Source organism: Petaurus breviceps, unplaced genomic scaffold (assembly GCF_028583685.1).
Source record: "Petaurus breviceps papuanus isolate PSGF00001 unplaced genomic scaffold, PetGlider_PUasm1.0 91133, whole genome shotgun sequence".
Classification (NCBI taxonomy): Eukaryota; Metazoa; Chordata; class Mammalia; order Diprotodontia; family Petauridae; genus Petaurus; species Petaurus breviceps.
The window spans coordinates 38,512,617-38,534,788 of record NW_027187419.1 but is presented as its reverse complement, the minus strand read 5'-3'; the positions used below and the strand labels follow the sequence as shown (position 1 = coordinate 38,534,788).

General features: G+C 36.6%; 1 long non-coding RNA gene across 2 annotated transcripts in view; it reads right to left on the bottom strand.

Moving 5' to 3' along the window:
• Positions 1-5,787: 5,787 nt before the first annotated feature.
• LOC138154955 (uncharacterized) overlaps positions 5,788-22,172 on the bottom strand; it is a 63,112-nt gene continuing 46,727 nt past the window's right edge. Inside the window, exons 3-4 of one of the 2 annotated variants that reach the window (XR_011166715.1) lie at positions 15,842-15,973; positions 11,088-12,195 (exon numbers count right to left, since the gene is read on the bottom strand). This is a non-coding gene — a long non-coding RNA (uncharacterized lncRNA). Of the gene's footprint in view, positions 6,747-11,087; positions 12,196-15,841; positions 15,974-22,172 lie in introns of those variants that run through there. The other variant, XR_011166714.1, reaches the window with a different exon arrangement.

Sequence of the window (22,172 nt, the reverse complement as noted above, 5' to 3'; positions counted from 1 at the left end):
GTTCCAAAAAAAATGATAGAAGATGTCTCTTTTCACTTCTTTGCAGACTTTGGGGATTACCCAGGTGCAATATTGCATATAAAATCAAACTATGTAAAAACAAAAGATGATAAAAATGTATGTCAAAAATAATAACTAATATCAGGGAAGATGATAATCAGTTTACTAAATCAAAATCTTTCCATTTTCATTGATGGATAGTGTTGAAAGATGAGTAAGCATTGCTAATGATAGAATTCTTCCAGTTGGATCTCTAGTACATATCTTTCTTTTTTAAAAAATGGTTTTTGTTCAAATTACATGTAAAAACAATTTAACCTTTTTTTAAATTTTGAGTTCCAAATTCTCTCCCTCCTTCTCTCTCCCTCATTGAGAAGGCAAGAAATTTGAAATAGGTTATACATGTGTAGTCATGCTAAACACATTTCCATGTAAGTCATTTTGTGAAAGAAAACACAGACCAAAAGAAACAAAACCAAGATAAATTAAAAAGTAAAGAAAAAATGTCTGATCTGCATTCAGGCACCACCTGTTTTTTCTCTGGAGAAAAAAACTTTCACTAAAAATCCTTCAGAATTGTCTTAGATTATTGTATTTCTAAGAATAACTAAGTTATTCACAGGAGAATGTCATACAATATTGTTGTTACTGTATATAATGTTCTCTTGGTTCTGTTCATTTCACTGTGCATCAGTTCATGTAAGTCTTTACAGGTTTTACTTAAGTCATCCTACTTGTATATTATTGTGATGGAATACTATTGTGCTATAAGAAATGACAACAACTTAATGGATATCTCCTCAATTTCTAATTCTTGCCACCACTAAAAGAACTGCTATAAATATTTTTGCACATATGGGTCCTTTTCCTTTGTTTTTTTTTTTTATCTTTTGGAGATATAGACCTAGTAGGGGTATTGATCGCTCAAAGGGTACACATATATCTTTTTTTTTTGGCAAGGCAACTGGGGTTAAGTGACTTGCCCAAGGTCACACAACTAGTAGAGCAAATATCTTTCTTTACAAGGTATCTTTTTAAACCGACAGTCACTAAAACCAAGTATTGAAATAAACTGAACTTTAATAGTTCAGAAATACAAATTGCTGATCATCAAATAGTAAACACATATTTTCTAAAATGATGAAGTATATTGCATCGTGTTGCTAGCAAAATATTATCAAAATTAATTTACAATGTAGCAATTTATTATAGTTTTTCAGAACTAAAGTTTTTTGTACCATTAAGAAATAGAATGAGATCTATGATCCACACAATGACCAATCATGATTGCAAAGAACAGAAGATGAAAAATGCTGTCCATCTCCTGACAAAGAATGTATAAAGTAAATCTAAAAAATGAGACATGGTCAATATGGGAATTTGTTTTGTGTTACTCTGTTTATTTGTTACAAGAACTTCTTTTTCTTTTCAGTGGAGAAAGTAGAGGTGGAGTGAAGAAATGCATGATAATCAATAAGACTAATTTTTTAAAAGAAATTTAAAAAAATTTAAAAATATTGTATATTTCATCATCTCATAAAGTACATGTATATAATTTATAAATAAGTATATATATTTTGAAGTTGCATGCAAAAAAGTGAGATGTGAACAAAATTTGGTGGATCAATTCCTCAGAGACATAGATTGTATATTTTTCACATTTGAACAATATTCATTCCATCTACTAAATCACTCCAAACCTTGGAAGCAATAGAGTTTGGCCCCAAGCACTCTGTGAGCGGGGTAAGGCCTGAGAAAGATGAACAATATAAATGTGTGCAAGGTGACAGTTCTCTAATGGTGAATAGAGCTGTGTCCTAGGTTCTCTTTTTTACCGTTAATATATTTGTATCTGTGTGTGACACACACATACATGCATATACATTTGCATAGGCATACATATATATATATATGTATAGACATATGCACATACACACTGATTAACGTATATTATCATTTACACATATTAACACATATGCTAATAATAATGATAATACTGGCACTTTTATGGCCTTTAAGGTTTGCAATATACTTTACATCCATTATCTCATTTGATTCTCACAACACTCCTGCTTTGCTCCCACTTAAATATAAGCATGGTGCTTATTTACATGTACTTTTGGGGAGCTGACCTCTGTCTTTAAAGTGATAAAACTGTCTTTGTCCATTAATATTTTTTTTACAAAATGTCTTTCTCTTTCCCTCAATATTAGCCATAGAAGCATACTAATACTAGTGCCTCCTTTGACAGTTTCTCTAACATTGATTATTTCAATCTTTTGTCTCCTTTCACAATTTCCTAGGTGTGACATGAAATCTATTTCATTAGCATTTCTATTATTAAGCTCCTATTATTTGTGTTTTGGAACAAACTTTCATATAATTGTTAATAGTCTGACATTCTTCTTCAAAAAATTCAGATAAATACCTTACACCATATCTCAAAATAATTTCCAAATGAATAAATGGTTTATATGTAAAAGGCTACATCACACACACACACACACACACACACACACACACACACTAGAGGAAAGTGGAAGGAGGTAACTTTTATAGTTTTGACTAATGAGAATTGTTAAACATATAAGGGGTAATGGTGAACATAACAAAAAATGCATAAGTTTCATTACATGAAAAGGTTTGTGAACAAACAAAATCAAGCCAGCCAGAATGCAAAGAAAAGATGTTGATAGGGTAAAATAGTCTTTGCTTAACCAATTCTGGTGAAGTTTGATCTTCAAAATCTGTAAATATTGATACAAATCCAGAGATAAAGGGCCACTTCCCAGTAGAAAATGACCAAATTATATAAAGTTTGAAAAGGAATAAACAGAAACTGTTAAGTGGAATATGACCTATTATCATAATCTATGAACTATTGTCTGAAAAAATGTTCAAAATCATAACAATCAAAGAAATGTAATTTAGGGCAATTTCAATGTATTACTCCAACAGACAGACAGAGACAGAGAGATAGAGACAAAGAGACAGAGAGATATTAAAAGTGTTATGGGAAAAACTGAAATATTAATTCTTTGCACATGGAATTATGAACAAATCAAAGTAGAGGAAGAATGGTACTATTAAAGAAGCACTAGTTTCAGAGTCAGAGGACCTCTGTTCAAATATCCTTGTGACCTCAAGCAAATCACTATTTATTGATCTCAGATTCTCCCTCTGTAATGGGGATATTGGGCTGGATGATCTCTAAAGTTCTTTTGAATTCTAAATCTAGTTCTAAATCCTATCATTCTACTCTGGAGAACATTTAAGAATAAAGAAATATTTAACTAAGCCATCCTGCTATTGAGTTTATGCCCCATCTTGACACCAAGAAAATACCAATATGTACAAAAATCATAGCAGTACAATTTATAACAAAAAGCTAAAAACAAAGCATGTGCTCAGCAGTTGAGAAACTATTGGAAATATTATAGCCTATGAATGTAATCCATGTCCTATCTCCTCTAGCACCGGGTTTTTACACAGATCAGATTCAATCTCAAACATTTTCTTTGGCCAGTACTTCCAGTCAGAGTTTCTCCTTGTGATTCTCAATCAATCAATCAATAAGAATTTATTAAGTATTATCTCTATGCCAGGCACTGTCCTAGAAGAAGGATAAAAGTTTACAAAGTGTTAGGCGATACAAGATAAGAAAATTTTCACAGATAAGAGAATACATACAAAATAAAAATAAATTGATGGGAGGGAAGGGTTATCAACTGGTAGAATCAGAAAAAGTCCCTTGAAGACTTCCTAGATTCTTGCAACTATATGCAATTTCTCCCTCAACTGCTCTAAAAGCACCTTGGTTCCTTATATTTACTTATCATATTTCATTGCATTGCAGTTATTTGTTTACGTAAAAATTGTTAGAGATAGTATAATTGAGAAGAGGACTCACTGGTGAGCCCTGAGATTCCTCAATGTCACCCAATGAAGAGCTAGTCAAGTGGAGTTTAACTAAGGAGCAGCTAAGTGGTGCAGAGGACAGAGTTCTAGGCCTAGAGTCAGGAAGATCTGAGTTCAAATGTGATGTCGAATACTTACTATCTGTGTGATTCTGGGCAAATCACTTAAACCTGTTTGCCTCAGTTTCTTCATCTGTAAAATGAGCTAGACAAGGAATTGCAAACAGCTCCAGTTTCTTTGCCAAGAAAAGCCCAAATGGGGTCACAAAGAGTCAGACATCACTGGAAAAAAAATTAGATGGCATAATGGATACAGTGCCAGGGCCTGGAGTCAGGAAGGCTCATTTTCCTGACCTCAACTCTGACCTCAGATAGACTTACTAGCTGTGTGATCCTGGGCAAGTCACTTCAACCCTGTTTGTTTCAGTTTTTCATCTGTTTAAAAAAAAAAAGAACTGGAGAAGGAAATGGCAAACCACTCCAGTATCCTTGCCAAGAAAACCCCAAATGGGGTCACAAAGAGTCTTAAACAACAGCAACAACTCTAATTGTGATGGTAATCCTCCTCTGGTCTTATCTGTTAAACCAAAGAGTTTGTATCTTATGGCATGTATTTATATATTCTTCCATTTATAATAAATTTGCATTTGAAATGGGGTAATATGGTGGATTCAAAGTCCACTAAAGTAAATATCTTTCCTCTACACCTGCTCATAAATAAGTCCACCTAACTCCCCTATGAGTGATAAGTTGTGTTGAGTTGTCTTTCTAGGGCCCACTTTACTCTCTAGGCTTATCCTATAAATATCAAGTGTTTTAGTTCCTCAACTACCTTATATGGGTTAGCCTTCCACTAGTCTGGTAAATTGTGTGTGCCTTTAACAATAAGGTTTCTCAACTGAGCATCATCTTGTTGTTGGAGATCTTGACAAAAAAAATGGGGAATCACTTGCTTTTGTCAGAGTTCTTCTGAGCAAAAGTTGTGACTAATTGACCGACTTCTTTCAGTGTCTCTCTCTCCTAGATTAAGTGGCTGTGAATTTTTGTATCATTTTTAACCTCTGAAATTCCAAAGCAGAATTCAATATGTAGGGATGGTTCTTCCTTAATATAAGCATATTTGATATAAAGCTTGTATGATCATTCCTGGTGGAGTTGTACACATGTGCTAGAAGTACCTCATGTTGACACCATTGAGATTTTTGTTCAGATCTCAGAGTTCCTAATATGTTGAATAGAGTTTAATTGAAATGCTCAAGCTGTGGGTCTCCTTGTGAATAGTAAGATGTAGTTGTTAGCTTCTTGATGCCTGACAAAGCCAGCATTTCCTTGAGTCCCCGCCATTGTCAGAATGCATGCTGGCAAAATTCACGTGCTGAGAAACTTCTCCAATGATACTTTAGCAACTATGTTTGCTTTCTCTTTAATGGTTGGGTATACTTGTGAATGCCTGGTAAAGTGATCTGTCACCTCTAAGAAATGACATGTTTATATGATCTCCTTCCAAAGATACAAAGTCAATGCAGATAACTTCTAAAGTTTTGCTTTTATTTATATTCACCAAAAATGCAGCACAAATTTCTTCTCACCTCCTGGGCACAGGTTCCACACTTCTTAGTGATACCTATAGTAAAGTCTGTTTCTTAGTATTTTCAGGGTTCCCTCTTGACCCTCATATCCAAAGTCATCCTCTATGGCTTTGGGAATCAAAGTACACTATGCTCTAGATCGGGGTGGAGAACCTGCCACCTAGAGAACACACTTAGGACCTAGAGGACCACATGTAGCCTCCAGGTGGCAGGTTCTCCACCCCTGCTCTAGGTACAGTTATTATCAGAAATAAGATTCTGCTGCATATTTCTTACTTCTGCATTCATCTCAACAACTAAGTGCCTTCAAATGACTGAAACTTAAGTTTTTTGGCATCACTTCCCTGCATCTTCACCTGTATCAATTTTCTCAGTCCTTCATCAGGACATATTTACTCTCACTACCAATTATGTACATACAACTGAAACAAAGAAGGTTGGCTCAAATAAGTGCATTTAATGGAAACTGCTAATGAAAATACCAAGCTCTCAGCTACTGTTGCACCTGGATTTTAGTCTGCTCTTTGGGTTTCACATAGAGATTTCATACCTTCTTTTGCTATCACAATATTTCTGAGTCATGTGGCCTTCAGGTCAGAGTCTCCTTTGGCCCTGTAATGTACGTGAAATTAATCATTGTCTGGCATTATTATTTATTTATCTCATGTAGCATTCAATTTGGCATGGGTCAAGAGCTGGCAGTAGATGGATAGATAGTCTACACTTGGAATTTTTCTCTACAGAGTTTTCAGTGATATCCTACTTCAAAACCAAGAACACCAGCTTATGAATAAAGTATTGAGTCTCTTTATTAATTAGTCCTCTGCTGACAGATGTAGCTGATTTCTGGAGATCATCATTCCCTCAATAAAGGATGGCTCTCAAGTGCTCCTGGAAGGATTCTTTGCACAGGAGGGACAGAAAAGGTTTTCTTAGATCTGCATAGGTCAGCACTGGTACATGAGTAAGGCAGTTGACCCACTTTGAAAAGTTGTTCACATCGGTACATCCATGGATTTTCAAAAAGCTTTGGGGGTTTCAGAGCAATTAGCCATTGCTTGCCTTTCACATCTGAGTATCTTCAATCATATGCACAAGTATGGTTATTGAGTTGCGGTGGATGAAAGATGAAAGAAGAAACAAAGGTTGGAGCTTCTGAGCATACTGACTCACTAAGCAATGCATGCCAACTGCATGACGAATCAGGAATAGTGGTCTTCCTCAGTTTTGGTCCTGGACTCTGAATAAAGGGGGAAACAGATTTTCATGTATTAAAAACAATTAATCAAATAAAACTTATTAGTTAAAAGAAAACAATGAACTAGGATACAAAATTAAGTAATCTGGTTTCTAATTGGGTGAAAGGTTGGGGACTTTCCAAGTCGGGAGGGAGAGAGCAAATCGGTCCAATTTCATGAAATTAAAGAAAAAAGATGTCCCACTCCTCACAAGTATCTATATTCAATCAAAGGAATATGAAAACAATAACTGGTTGGGGGGTGAAGCCCAGATGGCAAAGTAGAAGCACAACCTTGGCGTGAGCGCCTGCTCCAATCGCTTCCAATGCATGTAAAAAAAAATACGCTAAACAAACTTTAAAGCTATAGAACCCACAAAATGACAGAAAGAAACACGTTTCCTGGTGAAGTGAGCCTGGAAGGCTGACAGGAACGGATTATCACACTGCGGCTGGGAACTGAGCACAGTCCCCAGTGAGCTGCAAGGTTCTGGCCCCAGGGTGGCGCCGACCAGCGGTAGCCAGAGCAGACTTCAGGAGAGTGAATCACCAGCAGCTGTGGTGGTTTCCAGACTTCTCAACCCAAAACTCTCTTGGAACTCTCTTGGAATAGGGAGGGATGGAAGAGCGTGGTCTGGCCCTGACCCCAGGGCTAGAAGCAGCAGAGGCATGGTGGCTGCCTCAGGAGCTCCTGGCTTACAGATCATAGGGGGACCAAGCAACCATTCAGAGGGTAATTGCACTTGCTTTAACCTGCTTGGATCTGGATCAGTGTCTTGGGTGGTGGTCCTGGGGCATGTGGCCAGTGAGCCAGAGCTTGTGGGAGCTGTAGAAAAGGCACCTTCCCAATAGCTCCAGCAGCTGTGAAAACCCCAGTGATTTGGGACAAAGCTCTCTCCATCCTAGAAGAAGAGTTCTACCGTGGCAAAGAGCTCAAAAGTCAAGTAATGGGCTGCCAATATGAACAAGCAACGGAAGCACAAACAGACTACAGAATCCTTTTTGGGGGACAAAAAGGATCAGGCATGGAGCAGGAGGAAAACACTGAAGTCAGAACTCCTGCATCAAACACCTCCAAGAAAAATATGAAATGGTTAAAGGACATGGAGGAGCTCAAGAAGGATTTTGAAAATCAAGTAAGAGAAGTAGAGGAAAAATTGAGAAGAGAAATGAGAACAATGCAAGAACATCATGAAAAGCAAGCCTACTAAAGGAGAACCAAAAATACAGCGAAGAAAATAACACCTTAAAAATAGACTAACTCAAATGGCAAAAGAGGCCCAAAAAGCCTTTGAGGAGAATGCCTTAAAAAGCCAAACTTGCCAGATGGAAAAGGAATTTCAAAAACTCGCTGAAGAGAATAACTCCTTCAAAATTAGACTGGAGCAAATGGAAACGATTGACTTTATGAAATCAAGACACTATAAAACAGATCCAAACAAATGAAAAAAATAGAAGGCAATGTGAAATATCTCATTGGAAAAACCACTGACCTGGAAAATAGATCCAGGAGAGATAATTTAAAAATTATTGGTCTACCTGAAAGCCACAATCAAAAACAGAGCCTAGACACCATTTTTCAAGAAATTATCAAGCATGGGGAGACTAGGAAGTACAATGAATAGAGCATCAGCCCTGGAGTCAGGAGAACCTGAGTTCAAATCTGGCCTGAGACACAACACAAAAACTAGCTATGTGACCTTGGGCAAGTCACTTAACCCCAATTGCCCTCCAAAAAAAGGCAAAACAAGAAAAAGAAATTATCAAGCAAAATCTCAGTGATATTCTAGAACCAGAGGGAAAAATAGAAATTGAAAGAATTCCCCCATAACCTCTTGAAAAAGATCCCCAAAAGAAAATTCCTAGGAATATTATAGCCAAATTCCAGAGTTCCCAGGTCAAAGAGAAAATACTGCAAGCAGTCAGGAAGAAACATTTTGAGTATTGTGGAAACACAATCAGGATAACACAAGACCTAGTAGCTTCTACATTAAGTGTCATATCTTTTATCATTTTACACTGTCCATGGGGTTTTCTTTGCAAAGAGACTGAAATGGTCTGTCTTGGTGGATCACCTTTTGTCAGAACTCTCCACTGTGATCTGTCCATCTTGGGTAAACCTGAATATAGTTTCATTGAGCTATGCAAGCACCTCCACCATGACAAGGCAGTGATCCAGGAGAGTTATTATATATTTAATAGTTTTTAAATATCTATTTTATCACATTCTTTTAAAAGCTTAATTCATAATCTAATAGCACCTAATTAAAAAGAGAAGATATTTGTCTAACAGCATTTCTGATATGATTCCCCACATTTCACAATATGAAAGAATTTAGAAACAAAATAACATACACAATATTGTGTATTTAAAACATGAAACAAAACTTATGCCAGTCAGATGATGTGAGTTCAGGTGAATGCATTTCAAAATTATCTTAAATAAAAAATCATTAATTTTATTACTTTGGGCATTTTCTACTAATTACATCTAAAAATCTAGTCTGCAATTAACATTCAGTCAAAGAAATAATAATAATCAACATTTATATAATACTTATCACACATTAGTCATTGTGTAAAGCACTTCACAGTTATAATATTTTGATCCTTATGACAATCAGAGGAAGTGAACCGCATTAGTATTTTTCTCTTCACACATTTGGAAACTTAGATAAATAGAGCTAAGATAACCTACTTAAGATTATTCAGCTGGTAAATTTCTGAGACCAGAGTATAACTTAGGTTTCTCTGAATTTTTCCAGCATTTAAAAAATTTTTCATTTTTAAATAATAATGTTTAAATAAACATTTTTTAAAAATGTTCATTTGATATCATAATTAGTAGAACATATTTAGAGAACCAAATTAATTTCTTTCTTGATCACAGCCTAGCCTCTCCCTCTTCCCAGGCTTTTCAGTTTTAAACCCAAGGCAAAAGATGGGGAGAGATTCCAAGCAGCAACATAGTATTCTTATCCTCTTTCTTTGGAGTTTACAAAAGTCTGAAGACTAGGTAATATTAGTATTTTCTCAGTCATTTCATTTTTCACCTGCCACAAAAATAATTTAGCAATAGCAGCATAGTTCTTAAGAAGTTTGAGATAATAATACCTGTATAAGAAAAGTCCATAGATTTTTGAAGATTCTGTAAATATGGTCAATTCAGGAGCATTTCTATCTTCTCTGCGTGAAAGTTCCAGTCTTGCTGAGATACAATGTGACCTACATTCTTAACAGAAGCTACAAACATAGTACTTTCAAGTGACAGATTTAGACCAGGTTTTTCTACATGATCAAACACTTTGTCAGTCTCTCATGTTCTTCTAGTGGGTAGTAACTTTCCACTAGACATTGACATCATCTAGATATACCAACATTTCCAGATAATTCACGTCTCTTATTGTTTTCCCTACCAGCTGTTGTATTTTCAAATGGCTAAGTATTTTATAATCCTCATTTTACAATTGATGAAACAGGCAAATAAAGAGATCAATACAAAAGAAGGGAAGAAAGTGTGTCTTTCCAAAGACAATGAAGTGACCTAGATAACATTTCCAGCTAATTAATGTCTACTGTTACTTTCTCCATCAAACATTTGAAAGTGGCTAGTTTTTCCCACCAACATGCCTTATGTTACACGCTCAAAATGGCAAAAATTCAGAAGGCTATATAAAAGCAGTTTTGTCCTTGTCTTCTTTAGCTATAGGAATATGATTGAATCAACTGCATAAATTCAAACCTAAGAACCACTAGTAGACAGCCCCGGGTATCTTAAACCCTTAATATAGTGCACAGATTTTATTTTGATTTTGTTGCTCAAAGTTCAGTTTTAATAATAACTGAATAATAAGAATATTTGAAAAGTGCTTACTCTGTACCAAGTATTATGCTAAGAGCTCTACAGATAACTCATTTGATCCTCACAATAGCAGGTAGGAACTATTATTATCTCCCTTTTACAGATAAGAAAACTGAGTCAAACAGAGGTTATAACTTGCTGAGGATCACATTGCTAGGAAGTATTTGAGGTCACATTTGAACTCAGGTCTTCCTGACTCCAGGCCCAGGGTTCTATACACTACACTCCCCAGTAGCAAGTGTAAATCTTTCTGTTCTTCTGTTGCACCACTACTGGAGGTGAGGCAGACTTCTGGACTGTGTGATGATGCCATTGATCAGGAGTTCTAAAATGTTGTTTCTGAGGTCTCCCATCACAGATTAAGGGACCTTATAAGAATGACTGAGGAAAACAAAGGTTTGAGCTTCAAGCAAATCAATTTATTTAGCAATGGATGCCAAATGACTAACAAATCAGGGTCAGACCTCCTCAGCTTAGGACTGGACCCTGAGTGTAGAGATACACAGATATTTATACATTAAAAACAATTAATTAGATGGGTCAAAATAATAAAAAGGAAACAATACAACATTAGGTAATATGATTTCTAATTGCAGAAAAGTTTAGGGGCTTTCTGAGTTGAGAGGGAGAGACTGAACAGGTGAAATTCCCTGAAATCAGAAAAAGAGGTGTCCCACTCCCCCAAGGGTGTGTGAAGAATTAAAGGAACATGGAAACAAAAAATGATTTATCAATAGGGGGCCAGCTTTCAGATAAGACATTTAGGTTGCTTGAGATGTACAATTGTGAGAAAACTCCTTGCATCAGTCTTTGGATTTGACCAAGTTTCTGGTCAGCATAACTTAGGTCCTTGGTTAAGGAACTCTAAACAGCAGGGAGAGGTGGGTCAGCTTCCCAGACAGACAAAGCTCAGTTCAAACAATGCAATAAATTTTCTCCCAATTCCCATAGTTGAAGGAAGTGTTCTCACAAGACAGAAAATGGACTAGGTCATAACTGAATAGGTACTAAGCTAGCTCCAGAATTGAGTCACAAGTTGAAGTCAGTGTGGTTCACTCAATTCCTACAATTAACCACTTGCTGTAATAATCCCCTTAATTATTTCATTCTTTCCTCTTTTGATTTATAAGGTAGTGGGCATCCCATCACCCCCATGAATCACTTATCTATAAGCCAAATCTATAAGGTTTTTCATAGATTCATCATCATAATTATGTAAGTTAGGTTACAGATCAAACTACTTAGAGTGCTCACAATGAACTACATTTGAGAAGAAAAATTTACATGTCACCAAGGTAACCAAGAAAACTTACACTTAAACATACACATCATGAAACACATAGTCGAAACAATACAATAATCATCATCAATATTAAATAACATCAAGTCTCCTTGTAACCTACTCCCAACGTCCATTTCAACAGCACATTTTGAGTCCTGGATGTCCCATGTAGTAGTCTTCTGATCCCTGAAATCTTTTCTTGAATAATTTGGAATAGGCCTAATTCTCAGGACAACTATGAAATTGGCTCTGCTTCTCTGGTTCCAAATCACTTGCAAAGGTTCTTAGGTACTTCTGATAAACTCTGCCTGTAATTATACAAGGCAATTTAGTGCAATCTCTTAAATTTGGTTCTCCAATCCTGAAAATTCAAAGAATTTCAGTTGTTTTTTTATATACCACTTCTGGTTTTTATCTTTTCCTAAACCTGATATGAGAATCTTTATTTAAAAAAATTCTTAAAGTTGTAACCGTAAAATGAACTCTTCTATCTTAAAATTATCAGACAAGATATTTTTAAATGGAGAAATGATTTCATTTTCTTTATAATTATTAATACAATTTTATATATAAACCTTTAATTCAACTTTGAGAACTTATTGCTAAAACAGATTCAAAGTCTGCAATCCATATAACATATATTTGGCTATAATCATATACATATGCATATGCATAAGAGAAAACAGTAATTCTGTTGCTTTCTCAAAATTTGCTATTGCATTTACTTAGAAAACTTTTGCCTTACATTTTTATCTTATTATTTTGTCTAATTCCCCCTTTTAAAGGATAGCATCCCTATATTATAATTTGAGCACAAATACAGATAAAAGTTGCAAAATTTTTCATACTTGCATCCTATTTTAGTAACTCAGAGATTTTCTAGTATCAATTTATTAATCAGCAAATTTAGTATTGTATTTATAAAACTTCTACTGTTCATCTGCTCTGGTTACATAAATTTTCTATGAAAGGTAAAGGTGGGACATAGTTATAACAACAGCAAGGATGTTTTCCCCTCAGGGGAACAGGCTGACCTGATCTACTACCATATCAGGGAGAAAACTCCCTTAGCTCTGTTTGATTCCAGGCATGAATCCTATCTGATAGCCAATCAGATATCAAAAGCAAGGTCAGGATTAACAGGTTAGAAAATTTTCTGTTCAGAAAGGAAATAGCACAATGGGGAAATTGAATCAAGAGGATTTTACTTTAATCCATGCCAAGGTCATCCCCTCCACTTTTCCAGGGACAAATATCCAGCTGTCACAATTCTCAGACTATAGCACAAGCCATTTTCTTCTATTGGCTTTACAATTCAGACAACCATCCCTATAATCCAAACTCAAAACAATAGTAAATTATAGTCCTAAGAATTTTTACCTCAAGTAGCAAATTTTCATTAATCATAACTTAGGACTTCAAAACTATTAATTTTCTCATGTTTCCCTCACAATTACATTTAACTTATCCTTTACTTATAAATTCAAACTAACCACATTCTGGGGATTCAAATATGCAACAACTACCTGATAATTGACTCATAGTGCTATAATGAAGTTAAATTTTTAAAGGACTCTTTACCTTCCTCATTTTTATAAGTGATAGTCAAACATTTTCAAATGAAAAATCACCCTTTACTATAGTAAACACTATTATAGTAAATAAAATATATCTCCATTAAAGATTTAACAGTTTTCAAATATTTATTTTTTTGCATTCTTTTAAAAACTCAATTCATAACCAAACAACATCCAAATAAAATACTCAATACTAGGTATTTAAAACAGGAAACAAAACTTATTACCAGTCAAATAATATCAGTTAAGCCAAACATATTTCTAAATTATCTCATATAAAATCATTAATCTTATCACTTTTATCATTTTATACCAATCACATTTAAAATCTGGCATGCAATTACATTCAATTAAAGAAATAATAAAGAATAATGGGCAACATTTATACAGTGCTTACCAAATGTATGCTTACCACTGCATTAAGCACTTTACAATTACTATATTATTTTATCCTCACAACAACCCTGGGAGGTGGGTACCATTTTTATCTTCTTTACAGATCAGGAAACTGAGGCAAACAGAGATAAGATAGCTTCCCTAAGATCACATTGCTAAATAAATATCTGTGAACAGAATGTAACAGATTTCCCTGCATTTTTTCAGTATATTCCCAGCACCTTTATTTGGGAACCTGATCTGAGAAATCTTAGAAGGGTCAGAGGTGGAGGGTCTCTGAACTGGGGGAGTCACAGGAGTTATCTGAGCTTTGGTGAAAGGGACTCAGAGGGTCTCTAATTTAAACAGTCTTTTCTCTTTTCATGGTCAAGGAAGGGTTAACAAGAGGCAGCTATTTAAGTTTCAGATAAATTTTTAAAATGCAAATCCGATACCTTTTTTCTTTTCTAAAACAATAGAGCAATCAATCTTTAGGGGAGAAAATTATCTAAGTTCTGTTTACTCCTGAAATTTTCACAGAATTTAATTCTTATTTTTCCTTAAAACAAATTCTCTAGGTTCTGGCCAAAAATTCTTGAGGATCTTCCCTTCCCAGATGGATACCTTTGTGATGGTAAATTGGGTCATCTTTCGCCTCAATTTTTATCTAGTCCTTAGTCATTTAATGGGTGTAGCCTCAGACAAACTGAGGAAGAACCTTAATTTAAAAAGGTCAAGGTCAGCCACTGCATCTTGGGTCATCACCAATCATCCTGCCTTTTGTCTTGCCACTGGATTATTACAATGACTCTGGATGAGAGAGTGAGGCTGATGACTTTACACAGTTCTGCCTCACTTAAATCCAATTCATATGCAAGTCAAGACATTGCCTTCATATTGTCATTGGTCCTCTTAGAAAACAAAGGACAAACTATAACAACAACAATCCCAAAGTTCACTGAGATATTTTAGTATATGTTACTAAGTGTAAATGATTAATCTCCAAACCTCCAAAATCTACTAACATTTTTTTAGTAGTTTTAAAAAGCAGGAAAATTTTCCTTTCTATGATTATCTAACTTTATTTCCATAATTCCAATATAGCTAATGCTGAAATGGTAGAACAAAAGTATTTTGCACAGGTTTTTTCTCTTTTCTTATAACCTAATCTCCCACTGAAAGCTTAAAGTGGAAGTTAGTCCTGCTTACACTGGGACAGCTACTTCAAGTATGAAACTTCCTTAATCTTTCCCAGCATACTAAACTCTTTGGTTGCAGTCTTTTAGCAGTTTTTCTGTCTGGCTACATTTTCCCTTTAAACATCCTTCATTTTACGAAGACACAAAAACACAGAAAAAATGATGAGACAGATACATGGACAATTTTTAAGAAGAAATCCTTTTAGGAAAAAGTGGACAGAAATCATCACTTAAAGATGACTGGCAAAACTAGCAGTTCATCTGATAAGAATAAGGTTTTTCAATAACTAGTCTTAATTTCATTAATTTGCAATAGATAAGTACCAAATTACCTAAAACAAATTATCAGCTGAATCTATTACACTTTTATGCCAGATGTCACATAGTTCAATAGTGAGCTATTTAGTCATTTCTGTAATTAACGGGAGCATCCCTTGGTCTCGTGCTCTCAAAAGTCTATCCAGGGGGAACTAACAAGTATCTTACTACTTCTGGAACCCATCTTCTTTCATCATCCCTAAAGGAAAAATTAATCTAAAAACCAAACTTAATCCTATCATAAACCACCTCAATTCCTAGGACAAACTTAAACTTCCCTAAACCCTTGGGGCAAACCAAAACTTTCCGAGAAAACTTGTTCCAAATCTAAACTTCCCCATTCCCTGAAGTGGGCCCAAACTTAACCTAAATCTAAACTTCCCCAATTCCTGGAGCAAATTATCAAGCCTCAAAACCTGAAAAGCAAACTACACCATAAAACTTACCCAAGTTGAGAAGAAAAAGGGATGGAGCAAAAGTCCTACCTCTAGAAGCAGCCGTCCTCAAAAAAGTTCCTTCTCGAAAGATTAACTAAAGTATTCTAGGGAGTTTTTTTCTAGAAGGCTATCAGTCAGGAGGTTGGAGTTATAACTCAATCTAGCTGGCACCACCAAAAACTGGAAAGCAAAAGACAAATGACTGAGAAAAACTCCATCTTCTGAGCATGTTAATTTATTAAGTAGTGCATGTCAATTGTCTAACAAACCAGGACCTGACCTCGGCTTAGGGCTAGTCCCTAAATACAGGGAGAGATGGACTACATTAAAAACGATCAGATAAGGTCAATTAATTAAAAGGAAACAATACATCATTAGGTAATCTGATTTCTAATTGAAGGAAATATTAGGGACTTTCCAAGTTGGAAGGGAGAGAGTGAAATCAGAAAAAGAGGTGTCCCACTCTCTCAAGGGTCCATGAACTATCAAAGGAACATGGAAACAGTAAGTGATCAGTATGGGGCCAATTTTCAGATAAGACATCTGGATTGTTTGAAATGCACAATTGTGAGAAAACTCATTGCATCAATCTTTGAATCTGACCAGGTTTCTGGTCAGTACAACTTTGGTCCTTGATTAAGGGTCTCTAAGTAGCAGGGAGAAGTAGTCCAGTTTCCCAGCTATACAAGGCTAGATTCAAACACTTCAATAAGGGTTTCTCCCAGTTCCCATAGTTGAATGGAGTTTTCTCACAAGACAGAAATTGGACTAAACTATAAGTGAATAGAAACTAATCTAGCTTCAGAATTGAGTCACAAGATGGAGTCATTATGGGTCACTCAATTTCCATAATTAACCACTTACTGCCCTAATCCCTTAATTAATTAATTAATTGATCTGTTTCTGAATGATCAGGGAGTTGGATTCTGAGACTTACTTCCTAGATACATCTCCTGATCCCATTCATTCCATCAGAATATGGTTGTCATCTGACTGAGCTTCTGCCTCAACAAATCCTTACATTTTCCCAGGATGGAGGCATGCCTGATTAATCTGTCTAACATTTATTACACTGGGCATTTTCCCCAGTTGTCCTCCATACCTGCAATGCTGCCCATTCTCATCTCTGCCTCCTGACTTCCTTTAAAGCCCAACTAAAATCCCACCTTCTGAAGGAAACCTTTTCCAATTCTTCTTAATGCTTGTGCCTTTTCTCTGTTGGTTATTTCCTGTCTATTCTGTATATAGCTTGTTTATACAAAATTGTTTGCATATTGTCTTCCCCCAGTAGAATGTGAACTCCTCCAGATCAATATATGGTCTCTCTTTATATTTCTCATACTTAGTTCAATGCCTAACATATAATTTTTGTGGTGGTTTGTCCTTCATTTTCAAAAGGACCAATGAAATCAGGGGGTGATGTCCTCACTAGTGTGTGAATTGAATTCGAATGAGGCAGAGTTGCACAGTCATCAACCTCATTCTCTGTTTCAGAGTCATAAAAGTACAGTGGCAAAAGAAAAGTAAGGATGACTGCTGATGCCCTGGGATGCAGTGGATAACTTTAGCATCTTCGTCATCTGACCAAGCTCTAAGCACTCCACAGAGCCTGCTTCAGTCACTTTAATGGCCATTGGAACACATTGTTCTCACCTGCCCATTTCACCAGGGAGAGCCTTCACATGGTTGATGGATTTGTGACCCATCACTTACCCTCATCCTTGGATAAACCAGGTTGAGGGATACAAATATAAAATGAAAAAAAGGAAAGAAGAAGAAAGGAAGGAAGGAAGGAAGGAAGGAAGGAAGGAAGGAAGGAAGGAAGGAAGGAAGGAAGGAAGGAAGGATGGAAGGAAGCAAAGAAGGCAGGAAGGAAGGAAGGAAGGAAGGAAGGAAGGAAGGAAGGAAAAACAAAAATGGTAGGGGGAGAGGTCTCAAAAAGGCAGGGGCATGATGGAGAAGTCAGAGAGGTCCCAGAGTAGTGCTGACTTGTGATAAATAACAAGTTCTAAACTGAATTCTCTCCTTAAGTGCATTAATAAAGCTGATAGGAGCTTGCAGGATACTAAGGTTTTCCCAATAATGAGTTTACTGGGGCATAATGGCAAAGTCAGAAATGTCCCAGAGTATTGTAGTGAGGTGAAAAATGAAGCCTTCCTCAGCTCCTCACTATCTCTCATCCTCCATGTCCAATTTGTTTCTAAGACCTTCTGATTCCAATTTTGCACTGTCTCTCAAACATACGTTCTTCTCTCCTCTGATACTGCCATCCCTCTGGTGCAAGCCCTCATTACCTCATGATTGTACCATTGCAATAGCCTGCTGGTAGATCTGCCTGCTTCGTTTCTCTCTCAACTTCAATCCACTCACTATTCACCAAAAAAGTTATTTTCCTCAATCGCACATCTATGTTACCTCCCTTCTTAATAAAATCAAGTGGCTCCCTATCATCTGTAGGGTTAAATACAAAATCCACCATTTGGTGTTCAAAGGCCTTTATATCCTAGCCTCCTCCTGCCTTGCTATCATTCTTACACCTTACTCCTTGCCAACTATCCTGATATAGTAAAATTATCTACTTTCAGGTTTCCTTGTGAGATAATTGTAATTGAGAGGCTTTAGAGTTCTGTATGGTGATTTCAATGATGTTGCTTACCCAATTGCCTTTGAATTGGGGGAAATTAAAATGGACAGTAAATGCTACTGATGAAGATTGGTACTTAATTTGTAGTAACACCTGTGTGCTCAAAAGAGAGTAACTGTTCCACCATCATTTGATGCCAATGTTTACTCCCAAGGGCTGAACAGATTAAAGGGAATCCTTGGAAATGCCAAGAAATACATGCTTAACAACCTGTGTTTAAAATCTTAATATCTCAAAAAAGTTTATGATCATGCATTTATGGGGCAAGTTTTTTTTGTAGCCCTGTTCACACATGTGAACTGAAGACAAAGAAATGCAGAGCAGCTTCAAATCCTACTAGAACACAAATGGCCTTCATATACTGTGTCTTTTTCCTCTAGAGACTCTCAAAGATCTGCTCTTGGTAACTTTTCATAAAATTATGTTTGTTATTGTTAATGCAGCACTCACAGAAACACTGAACCAGAATGATACCAAATTTTTCCTCAAGCAAAATAAATGTGAGCTTTTGTCTGTCTTGAGAATTAAGGTATAAACACACTTACATACATGTGTGTGTATTATGTGTTTTTATATTTCTAATAAGCATGTTGGAAAGTCTATCCTGTTTGGAAGTTAAGCTATACCAATCCTTACTTCCATCCTTTATTCTATAATCTCCCTTCCCTGTCATCCCCAGTTTCCTAGAATTGGAATATTTATTCACAAAGACATCTAATTTTTTACATTGATGCTGCAATGTTCAATCAGTTGCTTTCAGTTTTATCACCAGCAGTTGTTCCATTTAATCCCAATAACTGATTTTTCAGAACCCTAATTTGGTTGCTATATGAGCTTTGGGGGAGTGTTTACTTCACAGAGTTGGAGGACCTGAGTTTGGGGAGCATAATAAGATAATTCAAAGTGTTGATGTCTGGGGTGGGGGGAGGTTGTGTATGTAACTAAATGTCTTAATGAGTTAGGTTTTAATTCTTTAGGCATGTTATAATTAACTAAATCCTACACTAAAGTGTGTTTTCTTTGTAAATATCTATAGTTTCTGATATAATGCCAGAAAGACATGTCAAAGGAAGTCTTTCTTCCTCCCTATATCTGGGACCTGAAATTGATAGAGTATCTTTTAAAAGTGCATTCAAATGCAAATTTCTAGAATTCTGTTTGGTGTGGACAGTTCTTGTCTTTCCAGGATATTTAACTCCCCAACATTACCTGCAGGAAGTATAGTTAGAATATCTGTATCAACCTGTATATTAGTAACCAATATCTCTGAACAGCTTATTTGTGTTACTATTGTATTTGTGTACTTTAACAGTGGAAGGGCTGAGTGGTATTTGGTTGAAACTTTGGGATTGGGGGGGTGGAAGTAAGGAATCAGGGAACTGGGGTGGGGAATGAGGTTTGGAAGATGAGCTACAGGGGTTCAGAATCACTAGGGTGTGAAGGGTATGATTGTTCTAAGAATGTTCATCACTGAGTGGAGGGTATCACTCTTCCCAACAAAATTGAAGATTGGACTGAAGATAAGTTAAGCATAAGAGAGGATAGACATGGTCATATAATCAGATGGGAGGCCCTGCTTCAATACTCCTCTTCCTTCCAAAGGGAGGAAATTAGCCAGGAAAAGGGAACAGTGAGAGATGCAGGTCAAATCTACCCAGCATCAGAAAGAAGATCCATTCCCCACCAACTTTCCTCTTCCTTCAAAGACCAGTCACAGCAAGAGATTGAAAGCCCGAAGTCAAAGGGTAAGCTGCTCTTTGCATTGGAGGTTTTCTACATCCCAAGTGGGAGACTGGGCTGGCAGCAGGAGGTAGAAGCTGCGTAGTGCTGGCACAGATAGAAGTCATTGCTTTGGGACAGGGGGATGTGCTTTGGAGCTAATGGAAGATGTCCAACTCCTTGCTGGCTTCCCTCAGGGGACAAGCTGTGCACAGCAGGGGAAGGAAGGAATAAGGTATGTGATCAGAGAAGTGCTTGAATGCTATTCATGTGCTACTAAATGAAACTGTACAAAATTATGAAATCTTGCCAACTGGGTCCACTACAAATTTATGTTACATAATCTCAAATGGGCTCTCCCTTCAGCAAAGCAGTTTCTATATAACTCATTAATCAATTTGCTATCCCATTTACCAGAGCAACTTTTCCAAATTTTTCATCCCTCTTCAAACCTCTAATGGCTCTCCCTACCCCCACCCCCTCAAATGAAAAACTTGCTTCATAGTTCACTAAAATAATTGAGATGATTTCCCAAGAGCTCTTTTTTCCTCTCCTTATTTCACATAACTCAAGATGCCTTCTCTGACTAAAGAATGCTCAACCCCCATCTCACTTAAAGATGTGGTCCTTCTCCTTGCCAAAGCAAACCTCTCCACATGCACAACTGGTCCCATTCTATTCTATCTCCTTCAGCACCTGGTCCCCTCTATCTTGCCCACTTTCTCAGTTTTCTTCAGTCTTCCCCTGGCTGTTGACTGCTTCCCTACTGCCTAGAAACGTTCCTGTGTCATCACCCCCCAATTCTTGAAAAACTCTTACTTGATTCATCAGTTCCTCTTACCTATTGCCCCATATATCTCTTCCCTTTGGCAACTGAACTCCTTGAGAAAGCCATCTACAATCAGTGCCTCCAATTCCTTTCTATCCAATCTCTTCTCAAGTCTCTGCAATCTGGCTTCTGACTTCATCATTCAACTGAAACCACTCTCTCCAAAGTTACCAATAACTTGTTAATGGTCAAATCCAATGGGGATTTTTTAGTCCTCATCCTTCTTGTCCTTTTTGCAGTCTTTGACTCTGTCCATCACCCTCTTTTCCTTGATACTCTTTTCTCCAGCTTTTTGTGACACTGATCTCTCACTGTTCTCCTCCTGCATGTCTGATCATTCCTTCTCACTCTCCCTTATTTGATCTTCATACAGATTGTGTCTGATAACCATGGGTGTACACCAAGGCTTTGTCTTAGGCCCTCTTCTCATCTCTCCATATGCTATTTTGCTTGGTTATCTCATCATCTCCCAAGGATTAAATTATTACTCTATGCTGGTGATTCTCCAGACTATTGATCCAGCCCTAATTGCTCTCCTGATCTCCAGTCTCACATCTCTGTCTGCTGCATATCTTGAACTGGGTGTCCCATAATCATTTTTATCTCAACATGTCCAAACTTGAGCCTGTCATCTTCCTCCTCCCTCCAACCTCCCCTCTTCTGAATTCTTCTTTTATTGTCAAGAGCCACATCCATGCTCACAATCTACATGTTCTCTTTATTCTCTTTCATCCCTCATATTGAATCTGTCGCCGAGTCCTGTTACCTTCAAAGCATTTCTTGCATCTACCTCCTTCTCTCTTCTTACATTGCTGTCACCCTGGTGCAGGCCCTCATCACATCATGCTTTGGCTATAATATTGCCTTTTGGTTGGTTTCCCTGACTTAAGTCTCTGCACTTCAGTCCACTCTCCACTCAGCTGGCAAAATTTTCTTCCTTAAATGAAGGTCTGACAATGTTACTCCTTCCCAGTTAAATCAATTCCACTGGCTTCCTATTACCTCTAGGATCAAATATAAAATCTGCTCTTTGGATTTGAGAGCCCTTCATAACCTGATCCTTTTTTTTTTTTACCTTTACACTCTCCTTACATTTTTTCCCCTCCCAATATTTTACCACCCAGTGACATTGGCATGCTTCTTGGTTCCCACAAAAACACTCTATTCCCTCATTCTATGCATTTTTA